General features: G+C 44.6%; 1 long non-coding RNA gene across 1 annotated transcript in view; it reads left to right on the top strand.

Moving 5' to 3' along the window:
* LOC144255770 (uncharacterized) overlaps positions 1-15,032 on the top strand; it is a 95,216-nt gene extending 80,184 nt beyond the window's left edge. Inside the window, exon 2 of the long non-coding RNA XR_013343930.1 lies at positions 14,810-15,032. This is a non-coding gene — a long non-coding RNA (uncharacterized LOC144255770). The remainder of the gene's footprint in view (positions 1-14,809) is intronic.
* The last annotated feature ends 1,214 nt before the right edge of the window (positions 15,033-16,246 follow it).

Here is a 16,246-nt window from a genome sequence, read left to right as displayed (position 1 = left end):
TAAAGATGCTATGCACTTTATAGATGCTCAATAAATATAACAAAAATAAGCTGTTCAAAAGCAGGCATGAGATTCCACTCACAGGATATGGGGGAACTCTGAGACCTACAGTAAAAACTGGATGATATTAAACATTTGCATATTTAGGCTATGTTTAAATTGATAATATAAACAACTACCACTAAAATGGATGAGAAAGAAAAAAAGGATTTTTTGTTTTGTTTTGTTTTTGCTTAAAGTTTCTTGATTAATAAAATGTAGCTCAATATTTAAACCCAAGTCCATATGACTTTAAAGCCAGTGTTGTTTCTATTACACCGTATTGTTAGGATCTGAGAGTAGATGGGTCCTGAAGTATCAGTGTGGCTTAAATAATTCTAGAGGAAAAGACACTGCATGAACTGGAATAAGAGATGTGGATAGGTCTTTAGGGAGATCTATCTGGAGAAAGCACGTGGACTCAACTGGTCAGGGAGAAGCAGGGACATTGTTGTGACAATCCCAATCTGGAAACAGAAAACAGTAAATCCATTTAAGAAGGAATTTGTGGATATTGGTGACTGAGAAGATCCATGGACAAGAGGAGATTTGGAGTCAGGATTACTCCTGAAGTTTTGGGTTAGGTGGAAGACAGGAAATTCAGGGGGGAGACTTTGGAAAGAGGGTGAATTTGTTTGTTTTTTTAATATTTATTTTTCAGTTTTCGGTGGAGACAACATCTTTATTTTATTTTATGTGGTGCTGAGGATCAAACCCAGCGCCCCACGCATGCCAGGCGAACTCGTTACCGCTTGAGCCACATTTGTTTTGACAGGTGAAGTCCCTCTAGATGGCCGAGGAGCAGATAGATATGCAGGGTTAAGTTCAAATGAGGCCCGAGTTAGACTTGTAGATGTGTTGTTTAGACTCTAAGAGGTGATGGCTGAAGTGGAGAAACTGGAGAGAGGGGCTGATCAAAGAACTGAGGAGTCTAAGGAACACCCACAGTTTGCAGATAAAAGAAGTGATTTGAATCAATAAAGAAGACAAAACATGAATATCATCACTTCTTAGAATTCAGAGTTAAAAGGAAAAAAGGTCTTCATTAGGCGGATTTCGCCATTAGGTTTGGTCTTATTAAAGAGAACATTTCAGAGTGGTTAGGTTATTGACAGGAAGGAAAGAACTGTGGTGGCAGCTTCTATTTAAATAAGTTTGGAGTAAAAAATGGGGAAATGGAGTTTGCTATAGGAAGGATTTTACTGAAGATACTGAAGCAAAGGGTAGGTAGGCACTGGAAGGGAGAAACTGAGCAAGGCCCTTCAGGAGTGGAAAGAGAAAACAAGGTTGGTCTTGCAATACAGAGGAGTATGGAAAAAATTTGAAATAATTTCTCTGGAATATGTCACAGGCCAACAATAAGACTCCATAAAACGAATGCCAAGTGATAAGAAATGGAGTTCAGTTTGTTTCATTGCTTTGGTTGGGATCCGCTTTCTTGGTTTCTTGTCTGGCAGCCCAGGAGGGAAAATGTGGGTTCATCTCAGCGTTAGGCGTTCCCATTGCTGCAATGGTGGACAGTCCTGCATATAGCTAGATAGTAGCCTATGTGGCTATGAGAGCAACCTGGATACAAACCAAAAAAGTGAAGTCAATGTTGAAATGGTTGAGAAGCAATTCAGGAGAAACTGGGAAGAGGTTGATCTTGCAAAGTGGGAAGAGTACAGCAGCAAATGCAGAACTTGGAAGAATAAAATCATTTTATTGTCTCCTAGGTAAATCTAGAAGGAATCAAATGAACTAGGAGGGGCACTTTCCCAGCTCGTGGGAAAGCAGTAAAGAATAAGAAACGGAATAATAAATCAGTAGAAACAGAGGGGGAAGAGGGAAGTGGGAGAAGAACCCATGTAAAGACCTGGCATGAAGCTCTATCAATCTGGGGAGAAATGGTCGCAGCTCATGGGACGCTTACTGAGTGTCATGCTAAGCCATAATGGACCACACAGTTGAGTCTGAAAAGTGGGGAGGGCATCAGCACTGAAATTCAGTCATTTAAGACCCAGGAAAATGGCAGGTTGAATGTCACAGAGCTTGAATCTTCTAAGGCAGAATGACAAGAGTTAAGAGGCACAACAGTATAGGTTAAGCATGAAAATAAAGGAGGGAAACATTGGTGAAAACTTTAGAGATGGGAGGTCATCTCACAGATCCACCAGAGCACAACCAACAGGGTGCCTCCAGTTCCCAGATGGGGGAAAGCACGTCTGTCGTGACACACAACAGTACCCAGCCTCTCACACATCATTCCAGGTGAAGCTACGGGAGGAAGGAAAGGGGAATGTTGATTTCTGCCTTACACAAGAGACAGCTGGTCCCACATTCCCCAGCAGGAATGAAACACTGGCACTCCCCCATGGCCCTCAGTGGACTGGTGAAAGTCAGGGCAAGGAGATGGGTTTCTCTAGTCATGGACAAATCAAAGAAGAAATGATTTCCTGCCTATGTTATTCCAGCAGCACACAAGGCAGGAGATGCCATTCCATTCTCACCCTTCAATGTGAGTCAGTATGACTTCCTGGGTAGTCTTCCTTGGCATTGAGATTCACTAGCTTTGGTTTGGACAGTGATGTAGATGAACTGGTCATAAGTAGTACAAGCAGTGGGGACCCATGGCCAAGCTGAGGACTTTGACCATGGGAAGAATTCATTAGAGCCTCTTGAGTGGGCTCAACCTTTCTCAGTCTTAATCTCCTTGTTCCTAAGGTAGAACTTCATGTTCTTTCCACAATTGTAAGTACTGTTAGGAATGAACTATCCTGAGAAATTAGAACCATGCTGTGGAGTGTTGAACTTGAATTCTAATCCCTAACAGAGAGCATGATCTTGGCAAATCACTGGACTTCCAGGTCAGCATTCTTATCTGAGAAATGGAATGGAGTTCCTTCCAATTCTAATATTCAGGCATGTTTATCAAGAGCTGAGTAAACACAAGCACTTATTCCTTCAATTCAAAGTGTAGCGTACAGTAGAAAGACTGGAGGCAAACCTAAATAATAACACAAATGCTATGTAGGAAGTAAGGAGCAAAACTTCCACCTCCCACGTTTGCAATCAGCAAATGCTTATTTATCATCCCTGAGAAGCAAATTTCAGTAGCTAAGAAAGTCAAAGCTAGGTTTCTTTAGTGTCAAAACCCTTTTTTTTAAAAGCAATTTTACCATTTGGATTTTTTAAAAAATTCCTTATCTTAGAATTTCTACAGTAGCAAAAACAGTTTGAAGCATTTATTTATAGGATGCTTTTAAAAATGACTTCACCATTATCCATTAGTGTTCACACACACACACACACACACACACACACACACACACAGTGTCAGATCCTTGTATACCAAAATAGAATTCTTTCTCAAGTGACATGGAAAGGAATGGAAGTTAAAAAACTTAGAAGGCAAATATTCTAGTAAAATAAACTATTTAATAGAATAAACATTTTAAAACATTTCCATCCCATGTGTATTACAACTAAATTAATGTTACTACTGAGACTCTAACCTTTAGATTTTGTGACTTTTAGCATGCTTAAGTTCTTCTTTTTCCCTTACAAAACATTCATTTATTTTGGTTGCACAGAGCATGCTACAATTCTTGATATTAGACCTTTTATTCTAGTGTTCTACACTTAATACTCCTTTGTATTTTTGTTCCAATAACAAAAATAATTTTGAACTCTGACACATAAGACTGCATGAGGTTTTAATGCCTAGCAAAAACAGTTAAGAATATTTAATTTGTGTCGTTATGAGTATTGTGAGCTTGCTGAGCAGAGGTGATCTAGTCTGGAAGACCCCAATTTAAGGCTTATTTTGGCAGTGTTTTTTACTGAAAATTACAATCTGATCTATACACCCTGTGAGTCCTTCTTTCCACCTACATTGGAAATCCCAAATGTGTCTTGCATGTTCTGGGTTTGGTTGTCTTTCTCTTAGATCTGTACCATACCTGGCTCCCCCACCCCCAAACATTTAAAGAAGTTCTTAGCTATGTTACATCACATATTCTATAGACAAAACTTGACCAAAAAGCATTTTAATTATTTCCTGTTTGGAATCCCTCACTTGCTCTTAGGTTTCCACTGTTTACAACCATTATTGGTTTCTTTATTTATATCCTCAGTCACAACAGAAGACAAACAGAAAACATCTTGCTAAAATTTTCCATAGGATCTTTGTGGGGGAGGTATGGCATCGAAACTTACATGGCCAGTGAGGAGTTTTAAGTGGTTTGGAAAGCAGTGAATCAGCTTTGACATTTAGGGTTCTCTTGTACGATTCTTTACCACAGAACTATTCCTTACAAGGATGTCCCCAGGAAGGTTTCCTGTTTATAGACAGGGAAATTGACACAGAAATAGGTATCCCGGTTAAAATCATGGGTAACAGATGCCAGAGCCGAAGAAAATTGATCTAGGTCTTTTAGTGGGTTGCCTGTCTGTCTTTTGGGGGAGAAACAGGGCACATTCTAACGTGGGCAGACTTCACTTAACTGAGTTCCAAGAGTTGTTGGGCCAGTGCACGGAGCTGCAGAAGCACCTGAGGTCAAGACCCCACAAAGCCCAATAGCCGAGATGAACGCCATGTATCTGGGGGAGGCTGCAGAGCAGCAGGTGTGCAATCAAGATCGGTCTAGGCAGCCACAGGGCCACGCAGATAAAAGAGAACTCGCCTGAATCTGAGCTTTGATTCAGCAACATGCTGAACCGTGATGCCTTCACTTTTCCTTCTGAGAAAAAGTGCCCTCTAACCAGCCACTCTCACTTCACTGTGCCCAGTATCGGGGTCCGCTGGCTTTGAGCCTCCATCCGGAGGTTTGGGGGGAGCGTACTGCGGTCCGGAAGTGATTCCCAGACCTGGACAGAAGGTCCCCTGTGTGGCTCTAGGTAGCACGTCCCGTGCGGGGCGGGGCAGGGCGGGGTCCGACGGGGAAGGACACCCCGCCCCCGCTCCTGGCTGCAGGACCCTGGCCAGAATCCGCTTTGGCGCGGGTGGCGGGAGGGGGGGGGTGTGCCACCCGGGCCGCCCCAGGGAGGGGACGCGGCGCGCTGCCGCTGGGCCAGCCCTGAGGTGACGGGAGGCCGGAAAGGGCTGGGCGGAGCGCGCCCCAGGTGCTGGGAGGCGGCCTCTAGCTCGGGCCAGACCTCGCCACCGGTTTCGGCCAAAGATGGCCCAGTTCCACGTTGCCCTTCCCCCTCGTCGCCTTTCCCGTCTCCTCTGGCTGCTCCCAGGGCGGCGGGCAGTGCCAGGGCTCCAGGAGGGCGCGCCCACCCCACCGCCCGCGGGAGGCGCTTTTAGTTGAGACAGAGGGCTCTGCCACTTTAAGGTGAGGAGTGGGCGTCGCCTCTGGCCGGGTGAGGGGCTGGGAAGGGGACCTGGCAGGCGGGTCCAGGCCAACCAGGAGGCGGTGCAGGTGGGGCGGTCCGTAGTAAAACTTCGGGGGCTGAGAGGGAGTGAGGCGACTAAGCTGGTGGTGGGCGGGGCCGGGGCGGGGCCTCCGCGGGAGGGAGTGGTGGAGGCAGCGGGGCTGCTGGGGGGCGGGGCGGGGGCGGGGCCTGCGCGGGAGGGCGGGGGGAGGAGCGAGCGGCCGGTTGGTGCCATCGCGCGTGCTCCTGGAGGGGCGCCGGGGACCTTCCCCGGAGGGGGCGGCCCTGCACGGCGCAGGGCGGGGCGGCCCCTTCCCCCGCTGGGCGGGATGTTGGGCCTGGGAAGGGCGGCTGCGCCCGAGTCTGAGGCCGGGGCCGGCCCTCCCTTGGGCTGCTTGGCGCGGCTGGGGGAGGGCCGAGGGGAGGGAAGAGGCGGTCCCAGGCGGGCGGGGGGGGGGGAGCCGGAAAGGGGGAGGCGCCGGCGGACAAGGGAGCCTTTGTGTGCCCGCGGGAGGAGGAAGGCGCCGCCTCCGCCGGGGGAAGACTCCACGCCACCGCTGCCACAGGCCCCGGCCTCGGGGGGCTGAGAGCCGCGCGCCCGCCCGCCGCCGCCCGCGCCCCCGCCCGCCTCAGGGTGAGTGGCCCCGGGGAGGGCGGCGGTCGGGGGCGCGGGTCGGGCTGCGGCCCGGGGCCGGGCGGGCGCCCGCGGGGGTGCGCCGAGCGGAGCGGGCCGCGGGCCAGGGAGGCCGGGGATGCGGGGCGGAGCGCGGCTGCGGCCGAGGCGGGAAACCGCGACCCGGGAGCGTGCGGCTGGGCGGCTGGCGGGTGCCGAGGGGCGGGCCAGCAGGTGAGGTCGCTGCGCCCCGGGCGCCCGCAGCGGAGCGGCCGCCGCCTTCCAAAGTTGCCGCGACTGTTAAGATGTCACCGGTGAGTGTTGGTGGGACTGGCGAAACGGAGACGTCCCCAGGAGAGCACGGCAGGGCTGGACATCCTGTCCCCAAGGAGGGCCGAGGCCTGTGACAGTCTTGCTGGGGGCCTTCTGAGGAGGCCACCGAGCCTCCAGGAGGAGGCCTGAGCCCGCCCTCCCAGAGCCTGGGCTGGGGGAGCTAGGAAAGAGCCTGTCAGGGGGCGAGCCCCAGGGGCAGCCCGGGGCCAGGGAAGTTACCAGACGGGCGGGCAGGGGACTAGGGGACCAGAGCCTTAGCTAGTCTTAGAGTCTCCAAGGTGAGCCAGCAGTGACGCCAGTCACCTGTGTCAGGTGGACCCAGGTGGCTCCGTGGGAAAAGGAATGAGGGGCTTAGAAGCCACCTTTTGGTCAGTGTTATGTGATGAAGTATTTGTTAGCATTCGATTTATTAAGGAATTAAATGTTTGTTTGTTTGTTGTACCAGGAATTGAACGCAGGGGGTACTCAACTACTGAGTCACATCCCCAGCCCTTTTTTATTTTTTATTTTAAGACACGGTCTCAATAAGTTGCTTAGGGCCTCAATAAGTTGCTGAGGCTGGCTTTGAACTTTAGATCCTCCTGCCTCAGCCTCCTGAGCTTCTGGGATTTACAGGCACCCACCACCATGCCCGGCTAAATGTTTGTTCTTGAGGCAGAGATTTGGGCTCTTGTGCACTGAGCACAACGTGATGAATCAGAATTAGCAGACAGAAAGTCTAAGTTGTAAAATAGTTGAAAAGTGGAAGGAGGGGACAAAAGAATGTTAGATAGTAAGACTTCCTGTGTTTAGAACCTGTGATTGTGGAGACAGTGCAACATGATTGTTTGATTCCCAGTGACTGGGAAGTTTAGCAAGGAAGAAATATTTGTGTATATAAACATAATGCTCCTAAATAAAAATTTAAGACAGTCCTCTTTATTTACTGCTGAAAAAGACCCAGACTATTAGAGAGGTAAATAAAAGGAGCTGTTAGTTAACTGGTGGTTCCATTAATTGTTTGATGGTTGGATAAGAAGAGAAAATCTAAAGTTTTAGAAAAGTTCAGAGTGGGGTGTGTGTGTGTGTGTGTGTGACATTTGGTAGTTTTATGACCTAGAGATTTGGTATTGAACCATTAGCATGTTCTTTTGTAATAACTGTACTGAATTTAAGGTGATAATAGGATAGACAGACATGGAGGTCATTGGCTAAAAGATGAAATTACAGTCTTCATGTAGTTCTCTTTTTATAAGGCGAGTAGTACATAACTGGCCCTTGTGCAAACCATTCTTAACTTGGATGTTTAGATGACTAACAGAAGCAAAAAGTACTTGTATACATTGAAATTTATTGTATGAGAAGATTCCCCCTTAGCCTTCAGAAGTGTCTGCTCTTGTAAATCAAAAGAAAATACTCTGGTTTTGTGGGAGAAAAAAGAGATTTCACAAGCGTGTAATCAACTAAATATTTGATCCTGGTGGCTTGGATCAGTGGTTAAAGCCTGAACGTGGAATCCTTAGCTCTCCAATTGCCTTATGGTGACTTTGAACAAATCTCTTGTTATTCTCCCATCTATGAAGTGGTAATGCTACCCGCTCGAATCACACATAACTGCATTTCAGCATATCAAGTTAATGCTTATCTCCAAAGTACTTTGAACACCTCTGAGAATGAGGTTATGTAGTCTTAACTTTTTCTCACCTCTACAAAATTACCATCTCACTAGCACACTAAATTCAGCTGTTGTAACAATTATAGCAACAAGCTTATCAAGCTGTCTTGTTCTGTTTGAGCTTTGGTTTTATATTAATTTTGAAAGGTATTACCTCTGTCCATTTAGTGGCAAAATAGGAATACTGATGAAAATTGCAGAAATGTAAGCAAAGGTCACCAAGAGAGGATGGAAAGATAGATGCTGTGAGTGCTCACCTGGGCTTTGCTAACTCTGTGTGCATGTGGCCTTGAATGTGTTTCTCTGCTTCCTGGCAGTTTACTTTTCTCCAGCTATGAAATAGTGTGGTGGGATGACTTAGCTTCTGTTGGCCTCGGGGATATGATGGTTGAGTCTGCAGAAACTTTATTTGCTTTAGATTGAGGGTTCTTAACTGTTATATTCCATGTACCCCTTTAGCAATTTAACAAAGGACCCCTTCTGAAAATATTTTTTAAATACACAAAATAAAGAGCATAGAATTGCTTATGAAATGTAAACAGTTATCAAAATGTTAATTGTGGTATAGTGATGTATGTTCTTCTTTAACACACTGAATAATAAAATGTAGCCTCAGTTTAATGATACTATAATTTTGAAGTAGCAACGACTATACTAAGTTATGTTAGGGTATTTACAACAACTATAATGTTGACATGAAAATGTCTTGTGGTTATTTTGGTAACATAGTCACAGGATTGCTAATACTTTTATGAATTATTATAACTATAACCACAGTTGAAGAAATTTTTCCCAAAAGGTCCATAGACACACCTCCTCCCTGAAGTCTCTCCACAGAAGCCTTGGGAGTCAGTGATTCCCAGGTTGGGGAATGCCTGCTGCAAACCAGTGGATTTTGTTTTCTTCCTAGACAAAGCAATTTGGGGAAATTAAATTATCATTTCTTATGGACACTTGCCTTTTAGGCTTTGTGATATCTTTCAGTATCTCTACCACTTGAAAAACAGGGACATATGAAATAAAAGTCCATTTTACAGCCTATGGTGGCTATTCTTGACTGTGGAAAAAGTTAAAAACAATAATTCATGTGAAATTTTTGTGTCTGGTGAATTTTGCTCTATAAGCTCTCAGTTACCTGTTAATCATAACTGTTCCTCAGTGGGCTAGATGTGGGCTGCAGGGTATGTATCTCCAACTTGTATTCTGAGTTCTAGTGGGTTTTGCCTTCCTTTCCCATTTTTGACCAGCGTGCTTTTTTTATTGCCTTTTCCAGATATTGCTTTGACCACAGAAAATTGTGGAATGGGTGGTTTTCTTTGGAATCAGTATGAACTTGGGTATAAACTTTAACTTTCATCTTGTCCTTGTAGGACTGAATGTGGGACTAGCTAGTGTCCTTCCACTTTGATTTAAAAATTTCCTTCTGTTTGGGTGGCAGAGATCATTCTCAGAAAGCTCTTGTGTCCTGATGTAGAAGAAGAGAGCAAATTGGACACCTTGAAAGGTAAAGAACTTGATAATAAGCCCATAACTTCTGGGATTCGGTCTGCATTTTGGGGGGTTTTTGTTTTTGTATCCATAGGGTTGTTTCTAAGCTAAAATTGTATTGGTTCATTATTCTAGCAGTTCCTAAGGTAAAAGTCATCAAATAAATGCAAGTCAAAACTGCAAGTGCAGTTACCTTATACTTTTCTGTGAGCAGGGACTGAGTGTAAGTCACTTCAGGAGACTGAGGAGTAAGACAGGTGGTAGGGGGTTGAACAGGCATTTGCCCCGTCACCTTTGGTTCCTAGAAATGCAAGGTGAAGGTGGCAGTGCTCAATCCCATTATGATGGGATTATGATGCAGGTGTCAACCCGCTTTTATTGAGTTTCTCCTGGGTGTCAGGTGCTGAGGTGATGAAAGACATGGTCCTCAGGGAGTCCCCTGTCTACATATAACAGTGCCACAGTTTTATAGGTGTTATAATAGTGTTAATACAATGCTATGTGGCCATAGAGGACATATGGGGGACAGTTGGCAATCTAGAAGAATTTCACAGAGAAGGGAAATTTATTCTAAATACTACCTTGGGTAGCTATTATTCTAAATGATTCAAATCAAGTAGTTGAAATTCATTTTTAAGTGCTTGAATGTTGTCGAGATTCTTCAGTTTAATATGAATTTTTCTTTCTTTGAATGTTTGCTAGTTATTGAAGGTCAATAGATACATTTTACCTCATACATACATTGATATTTTATGTGGACCAAGGTCTAGACATACCCTATGTAGAGTTTACTTTCCTCCGCAGTCTTCCTGCTGGTGGGGAAAGATTGGTTTTTCCTATTGCGTACTTTTGCTGAGAAGAAGCCTTTTATTAGTTGGCATGCCACAAGTCAAGAATGAGTTCAGAATGGAATCCTGAGGCCTTGTAGTTGCACATTCTAAGTTTGATACTATGCCTTTTATGGAGTAGTGGTCATAGCATAGAAATGAAATTTGTTAAACATGACATAGTTCTAATAAACTTAGAATAGGAAAGTAGGAAAGCTTCATTGTCAGAGCTGAAATTGGAATTTTAGAGGTGATTCTGAGCTTGGTCAAATTTATTTGTGAATTTACCTAAAACTTTACAGCAACCTATAGAGTCTCCTTTTAAAAATTCTGAATAATTTGGCCGTAACACAGTCTGGAACTGTTTTTCCTTGCAATTTCAAAACTATAAATTCTGGGCAAAGGCGGGGGGCTTAGTGTCAGAACTCTAGTATATGAGGACTAATATTGAAAATAGTTCTCCTTGACCAGTATTTGTTCTGCTGGCTTAATCTTAAGCATTTTGCACATAGTAGGGGTTGAATAAAAGGAGATCACATGGCCAGGTTGCTCAGCCCTAAGTTCCTTCCAAAATATATGAAAATACATTTTCTTGCTGGATGCTTGCCCTGTAGAGATACAGTTGAGAGGAGGGAGGAACCACGAATGGTCTTCACTTTGTCAATTCAAAAGCACGTCTGGAATTTTGTCTTTTCACCTTTACAGTCAGTGCTCAATTCTCTATACTCACAAGAAATAGGCAGAAGCAAAAGTACCCCGACCAAATGCCCAGAAACTTCAAAAGTAGAAAAATAAATTTTGATTTCACCCAGTATTTCTCTAGTGTCTGACAGTGAAATACGCAGTTGGGAAGGAGGAGAAGCTACAGGGTCTTGGATTATCTGCAGATTGTATATCTACCCTTTCATAATTGGGAGTAGGTTCTGTTTACATGGAGATGACAATTTTCTTGTCAATTAATATTTTAGAATAAGTGGGAAACCTGTTTTTCTCTTAAGCTATTAAGTGACAAATTGATGTGGTTTATTTTTCAAAATTTATTTAGGAATTTTTTTCCACTACTTACCGTCTTCCAGGTGAGATCACCTTTAAGAAAGGGGTTCCGGACTCCCCACCTCCAGGATGAGCACTGCAGTGTTGTGACCTGGGGGGTTTCGGTGAGTACACTGGTGGAGAGAGCGCTGGGGCACAGGCCTGGCTTTGAAAGGTGGTCTTCAGGAAGTTTGGGCTTTGCTTCACGGACCTTTTCCCCTCTGTATCACCCAACTCCCCTCTTCACCTCCTGTCCCTTAGTAAGCACCATCCTACTATTTACTTCTTTGAGTTCAACCTTTTTCAGTTCTGTGTGTGAGATCATGCAATATTTGTCTTTCTGTGCTTGGCTTATTTCACTTAATGTTCTCTAGTTTCATCTATGTTGTAAATGACAGGATTTCCATCTTTTTTTAAGGTCAAATAGTATTCCAGAGGGTGTGCATGAATGTAACGCACTTTCTTTAACTGTTCATCTGCTGACAGATACTTGAGTTGATTCCACATCGTGGCTATTGTAAATGCTATAGTGAGTGTGAGAATGCAGATATTTCTTCTCCATGTTGATATCATTTTCTTTGTGGATAAAAACCAATATTTTTCATGGCATTGTAGTAAGTTCTGGGAATACAGGGATGAGCAAGTTGGTCTTCGTCCCCACCTTCATGGAGCTTCTGGTGTGCTGTTAGAGATGAATGTTACACAGATGATCACATAATTACACATGTAATTATAAACATGGAAAATGCAGGATGCTGTGAGAAGAATGTAATGCAGAATCCCGTGTAGATTCCTGGTTTTAAGGAACTTTCCTTCTCTGAAGAAGAAACAAGCTGAGACTTCATTCTTTAAACAAAAATGTCCAAACTTGACGTGGGGGTTAGCAGACAAGTGTCAAGAATGACTACCAAATTTCTGACATGAGCAACTGAGTGGATAAAGGAGACATTTATTAAAGTGTGGGAAACTGAAGGAGGAAGACTACACAGAGATAAGAACTCATGTTTGATCCTGTCGGGTTGGACCTGTCTGGGGAAGTGTGAAGTGTAGGGGTGGGTGCAGTCTGCCGACAGAGGCTGAGCCTCGTGGGGATCTGGGAGCTGTCGGCATGGAGAGAACTCCAGGATGAGCACAGAAGAGGGCCCAGAGTCGAGTCCTGAGGAGCTTGGGCTTTAGAGCCTGAATGGAGAAGAGGCCTCAAGGGAAGCAGGTGTAGAGTGACTGGAGCGCTAGGAGAAAACTAGGAAACATGGTATTAGGGAAACCAAATGAGGTCAGTTTCAAGAAGGAAGGGATCAGGATCCCTGGCAAAATCTAGATGAGCTGGGCGTCATGGTGCACGCCTGTAGTCCCATCACTCGGGAGGTTGAGGCAGGAGGATCACAAGTTCAAAGTCAGCCTCAGCAATTTAGTGAGGCCCCCTAAGCAACTTAGTGAGACCCTGTCTCAAAATAAATGTAAAAAGGGTTGGAGATGTGGCTCAGTGGTTTAGTGTCCCTAGGTTCAGTTCCTGGCACCCCCTGCCATCCCCCACAAAAAGATGAGAATTTTGCTCATTTGTTCTTACTATCAGAAGGCCTAGAGCTTGGGGTGATAAGAGAATAAGGAACTATATGTAGAAGTACTTTGAAAATAAAAGTGTTTTATGGTCACAGGATTATTACTAGAAAGAGTCTGTGCTACCAGCTCATCATAAATTCATGGCAGATTAATAGAGATTTGATATTTGTAATATGTTTTGTATTTCTTTGGAAAGAGATTGTTACAAATGCTGGGTGTTTCCATTCAGTGAGAAGCCAAGTAAGTCACAGAAGACCCAACTCTCTTAGTGTGTTGTGCTGAGTGTTATAGAAAAACCAAAGACGTTGAAACAGGGGTTGTCTTCAGAGACACAGCCTTCACACAGGGGTAAAATACGCACACGGGGAGGTCAGTGTGTGACACAGACGGGAGGGACCAGGAGCTACGGGCCCTGTACAGGGGTAACTGCTTTTCTTCCCTGAGGTAAAGGGTTTGGAATAGCCTTGTCTGTGTGGATGCATTTGCTGCTCCTCCCTACCAGAGGTTGCTGATGTTGGATGGGAAGCTACAGAATGCTTTATGATTCTCTGTTAGATGGGACAAACAATCCATTTTATAGTTTAAACTGGAAAAGCAAAAAGGCTGAAAGGTGATAGGGATAAAATACAACCTTAAATTAAAAACAAAATGTTTAGCCTAGAAACATTCCCTATGTTTTGTTCTAGTTCTTTTTCCTGCCTTCTCTATTTAAAAAGTGTGTATATTCAGAACTTCCATGAATTCCTTCTGTATCCCAGGTAAAGTGGTTGGGACTGTAAAAATTTCTAAATGACAAAATAGACACTTAACACTTGGCAATAATCATACTGCCAAAACCTAGAAAATAACTGACCCTCCCGGTATTAGTCCAGTTTTCAACTCTGGAAACACATGTAAGCTGCAACACTGAGCTATTTGTGACACGTTTTGATTCTTCAGCTGCTAGTCCTGCACTTAATGACTTCCCCCTTCAGTCTTGTGTTCTGAAGTAAGACACCAGCACCGGGACGGGAGGGAGGGGAGGGACTGACTCAGGGTATACCTGGATTTTCCCTTAGCCAGTCTGGGCTTCCCTAAATAAAGGGCTTTCTCATTTATTCTCTAGCTAGGTTTGGGAATATTTACTTGACCTTTATGCTGCACATTATCCTTGCAAATTGACTCAAAAAATATATTAGCCTTCAAAGATGTTCTTTTACCTTCAGAATTATGGATCATTCCCTTGCTTACCCATTCCTAAAGTCCCTGTCATTAAGCAGTGAGAACACAAGACACATATTTGGCATAATTTAATAGAAAGATCATGGAAATCGGGAACAGAACTGATTGTATTTAGTATTGGCTCAATATTTGTTTTCAGAAGTTCCTCCTTTCATGTCTCCTCGCCCTTGAGGCCCTAAGAAAATAAGCATAGATTCATTGGATTCCTGGTTTGAAATTGGGGTGGGTTTGTTACATTTTGATGCCATTGTTTTGACACCAGAGCTAAAATAGCAGAGAGTCACTGAATCTGCACTTCCCAGTGGTTTCAAAGCATTGTTTTAGAAGAAAAAAAGAATAAAATGTTTTTGAGGATTTTGTATTCAGAAGCAGAGAAATGTGAAGGAGACTAAGTGGCTAACGACTAAACTGCATTTCTCCTCTGCTTACAGATGCCTGGATCTTGCTGCTTGGGTGGGAGGTTGTGTGCTGGGATAAGGTCTTAGTCACTCTTCAGCTACTTCAGCACCAGAGCCCGTGGCCAGGATAGGAGTGTCGCCCTTTTCTTTAACTCTGCAGGAAGCTGAGGGATGATCTCACTGGCTCTTTGTTGGCTGGTGCTTTCCTCTTGATCCTGTTGTGATGTGGTTTTATGTTTCTGTGTTATGTTATGTCTCACCATTTTGGGGTGTTCTTTTCTTGTAGAGTGCCCTGGAGATGCGAGATTTTCCTTTGGCAGCAGGAGGCACACACCCAGAGAATGCGGGAGCTGCAAGGAGAAAGGACCCACTTCCCCAGCCGAGAAAAACAAAGAGGAAAAAGGTGTACAGGTGGTCAGTGCTAAGGTACACACCAAGCAAACAGTGGGCCACTGCTGCTGCTCCCAGCAGCTGCTTCTGCGATAGCCCGAGAGGAACTCGGTGAGCCCGTCCCTGTTTGTGACTCAGGATTTCAATCAATGCATTCCAGTAACCCTAACGTGAGGAACTCTCCATCAGGAAACGCACAGAGGTGAGGGCAAGGGCCACTCCCCATAGCCCCTTGGGGATTCCTGGTGCACCACAGACACTTACTGTGTGTTGGGTTAGAAACAGATGACACCAAATGGGAAAGGAAGGGAAATGGAGTAGTAAATAGGAACAGAAGAGTCACTGAGCTAATAACAAAGCTTATGTAGTTTCCCTGTAGTATTCTTTACTCATCGTTCTCGGACCGCTCCTCTTTACCACTGCATACCTTGCCAAAACTCGCATACAAAGACCAACAGGACAGTCTGCTAACCTTGGCAAGGTGAGGGCCTGAGGTCACCCCAGTCCCATGCCAGCTTTCCCTCTGCTACCCAGTTCTCGAGTTTCATTTTTTTTTTTTTTTTAATTGGTCGTTCATAACATTACATAGTTCTTAATACATCATATTACACGGTTTGATTCAAGTGGATTATGAACTCCCGCTTTTACCCCGTATACAAATTGCTGTATCACATCAGTTACCCTTCCATTGATTGACATATTGCCTTTCTAGTGTCTGATGTATTCTGCTGTCTGTCCTATTGTCTACTATCCCCCTCCCCTCCCCTCCCCTCCCCTCCCCTCCCCTCCCCTTCCCTTCCCTCCCCTTTTCTCTCTCTACCCCTTCTACTGTAAATCATTTCTTCCATTTGTATTCTCTTGTCTTACCCCTCCTTTCCTCTTATATGACATTTTGTATCACCCTGAGGATCGCCTTCCATTTCCATGCAATTTCCCTTCTCACTCCCTTTCCCTCCCACCTCTCATCCCTGTTTACTGTAAATATTCTTCTCAAGCTCTTCGTCCCTACCCTGTCCTTGTTTACACCCCTTATATCAAAGGAGTCATTTGGTATTTGTTTTTTAAAGATTGACTAGCTTCACTTAGCATAATCTGCTCTAATGCCATCCATTTCCCTCCAAATTCTATGATTTTGTCATTTTTAATGCAGAGTAATACTCCATAGTGTATAAATGCCACATTTTTTTTTATCCATTCATCTATTGAAGGGCATCTAGGCTGGTTCCACAGTCTTCCTATCGTGAATTGAGCTGCTATGAACATCGATGTAGCAGTGTCCCTGTAGCATGCTCTTGTTAGGGCTTTAGGGAATAGACCGAGAAGGGGAATAGCT

The sequence above is a fragment of the Urocitellus parryii genome, chromosome 7, assembly GCF_045843805.1.
Source record: "Urocitellus parryii isolate mUroPar1 chromosome 7, mUroPar1.hap1, whole genome shotgun sequence".
In the NCBI taxonomy this organism is placed as follows: domain Eukaryota; kingdom Metazoa; phylum Chordata; class Mammalia; order Rodentia; family Sciuridae; genus Urocitellus; species Urocitellus parryii.
Note: the sequence above shows the minus strand (reverse complement) of the source record. Positions and strands in the feature narration are given on the sequence as shown.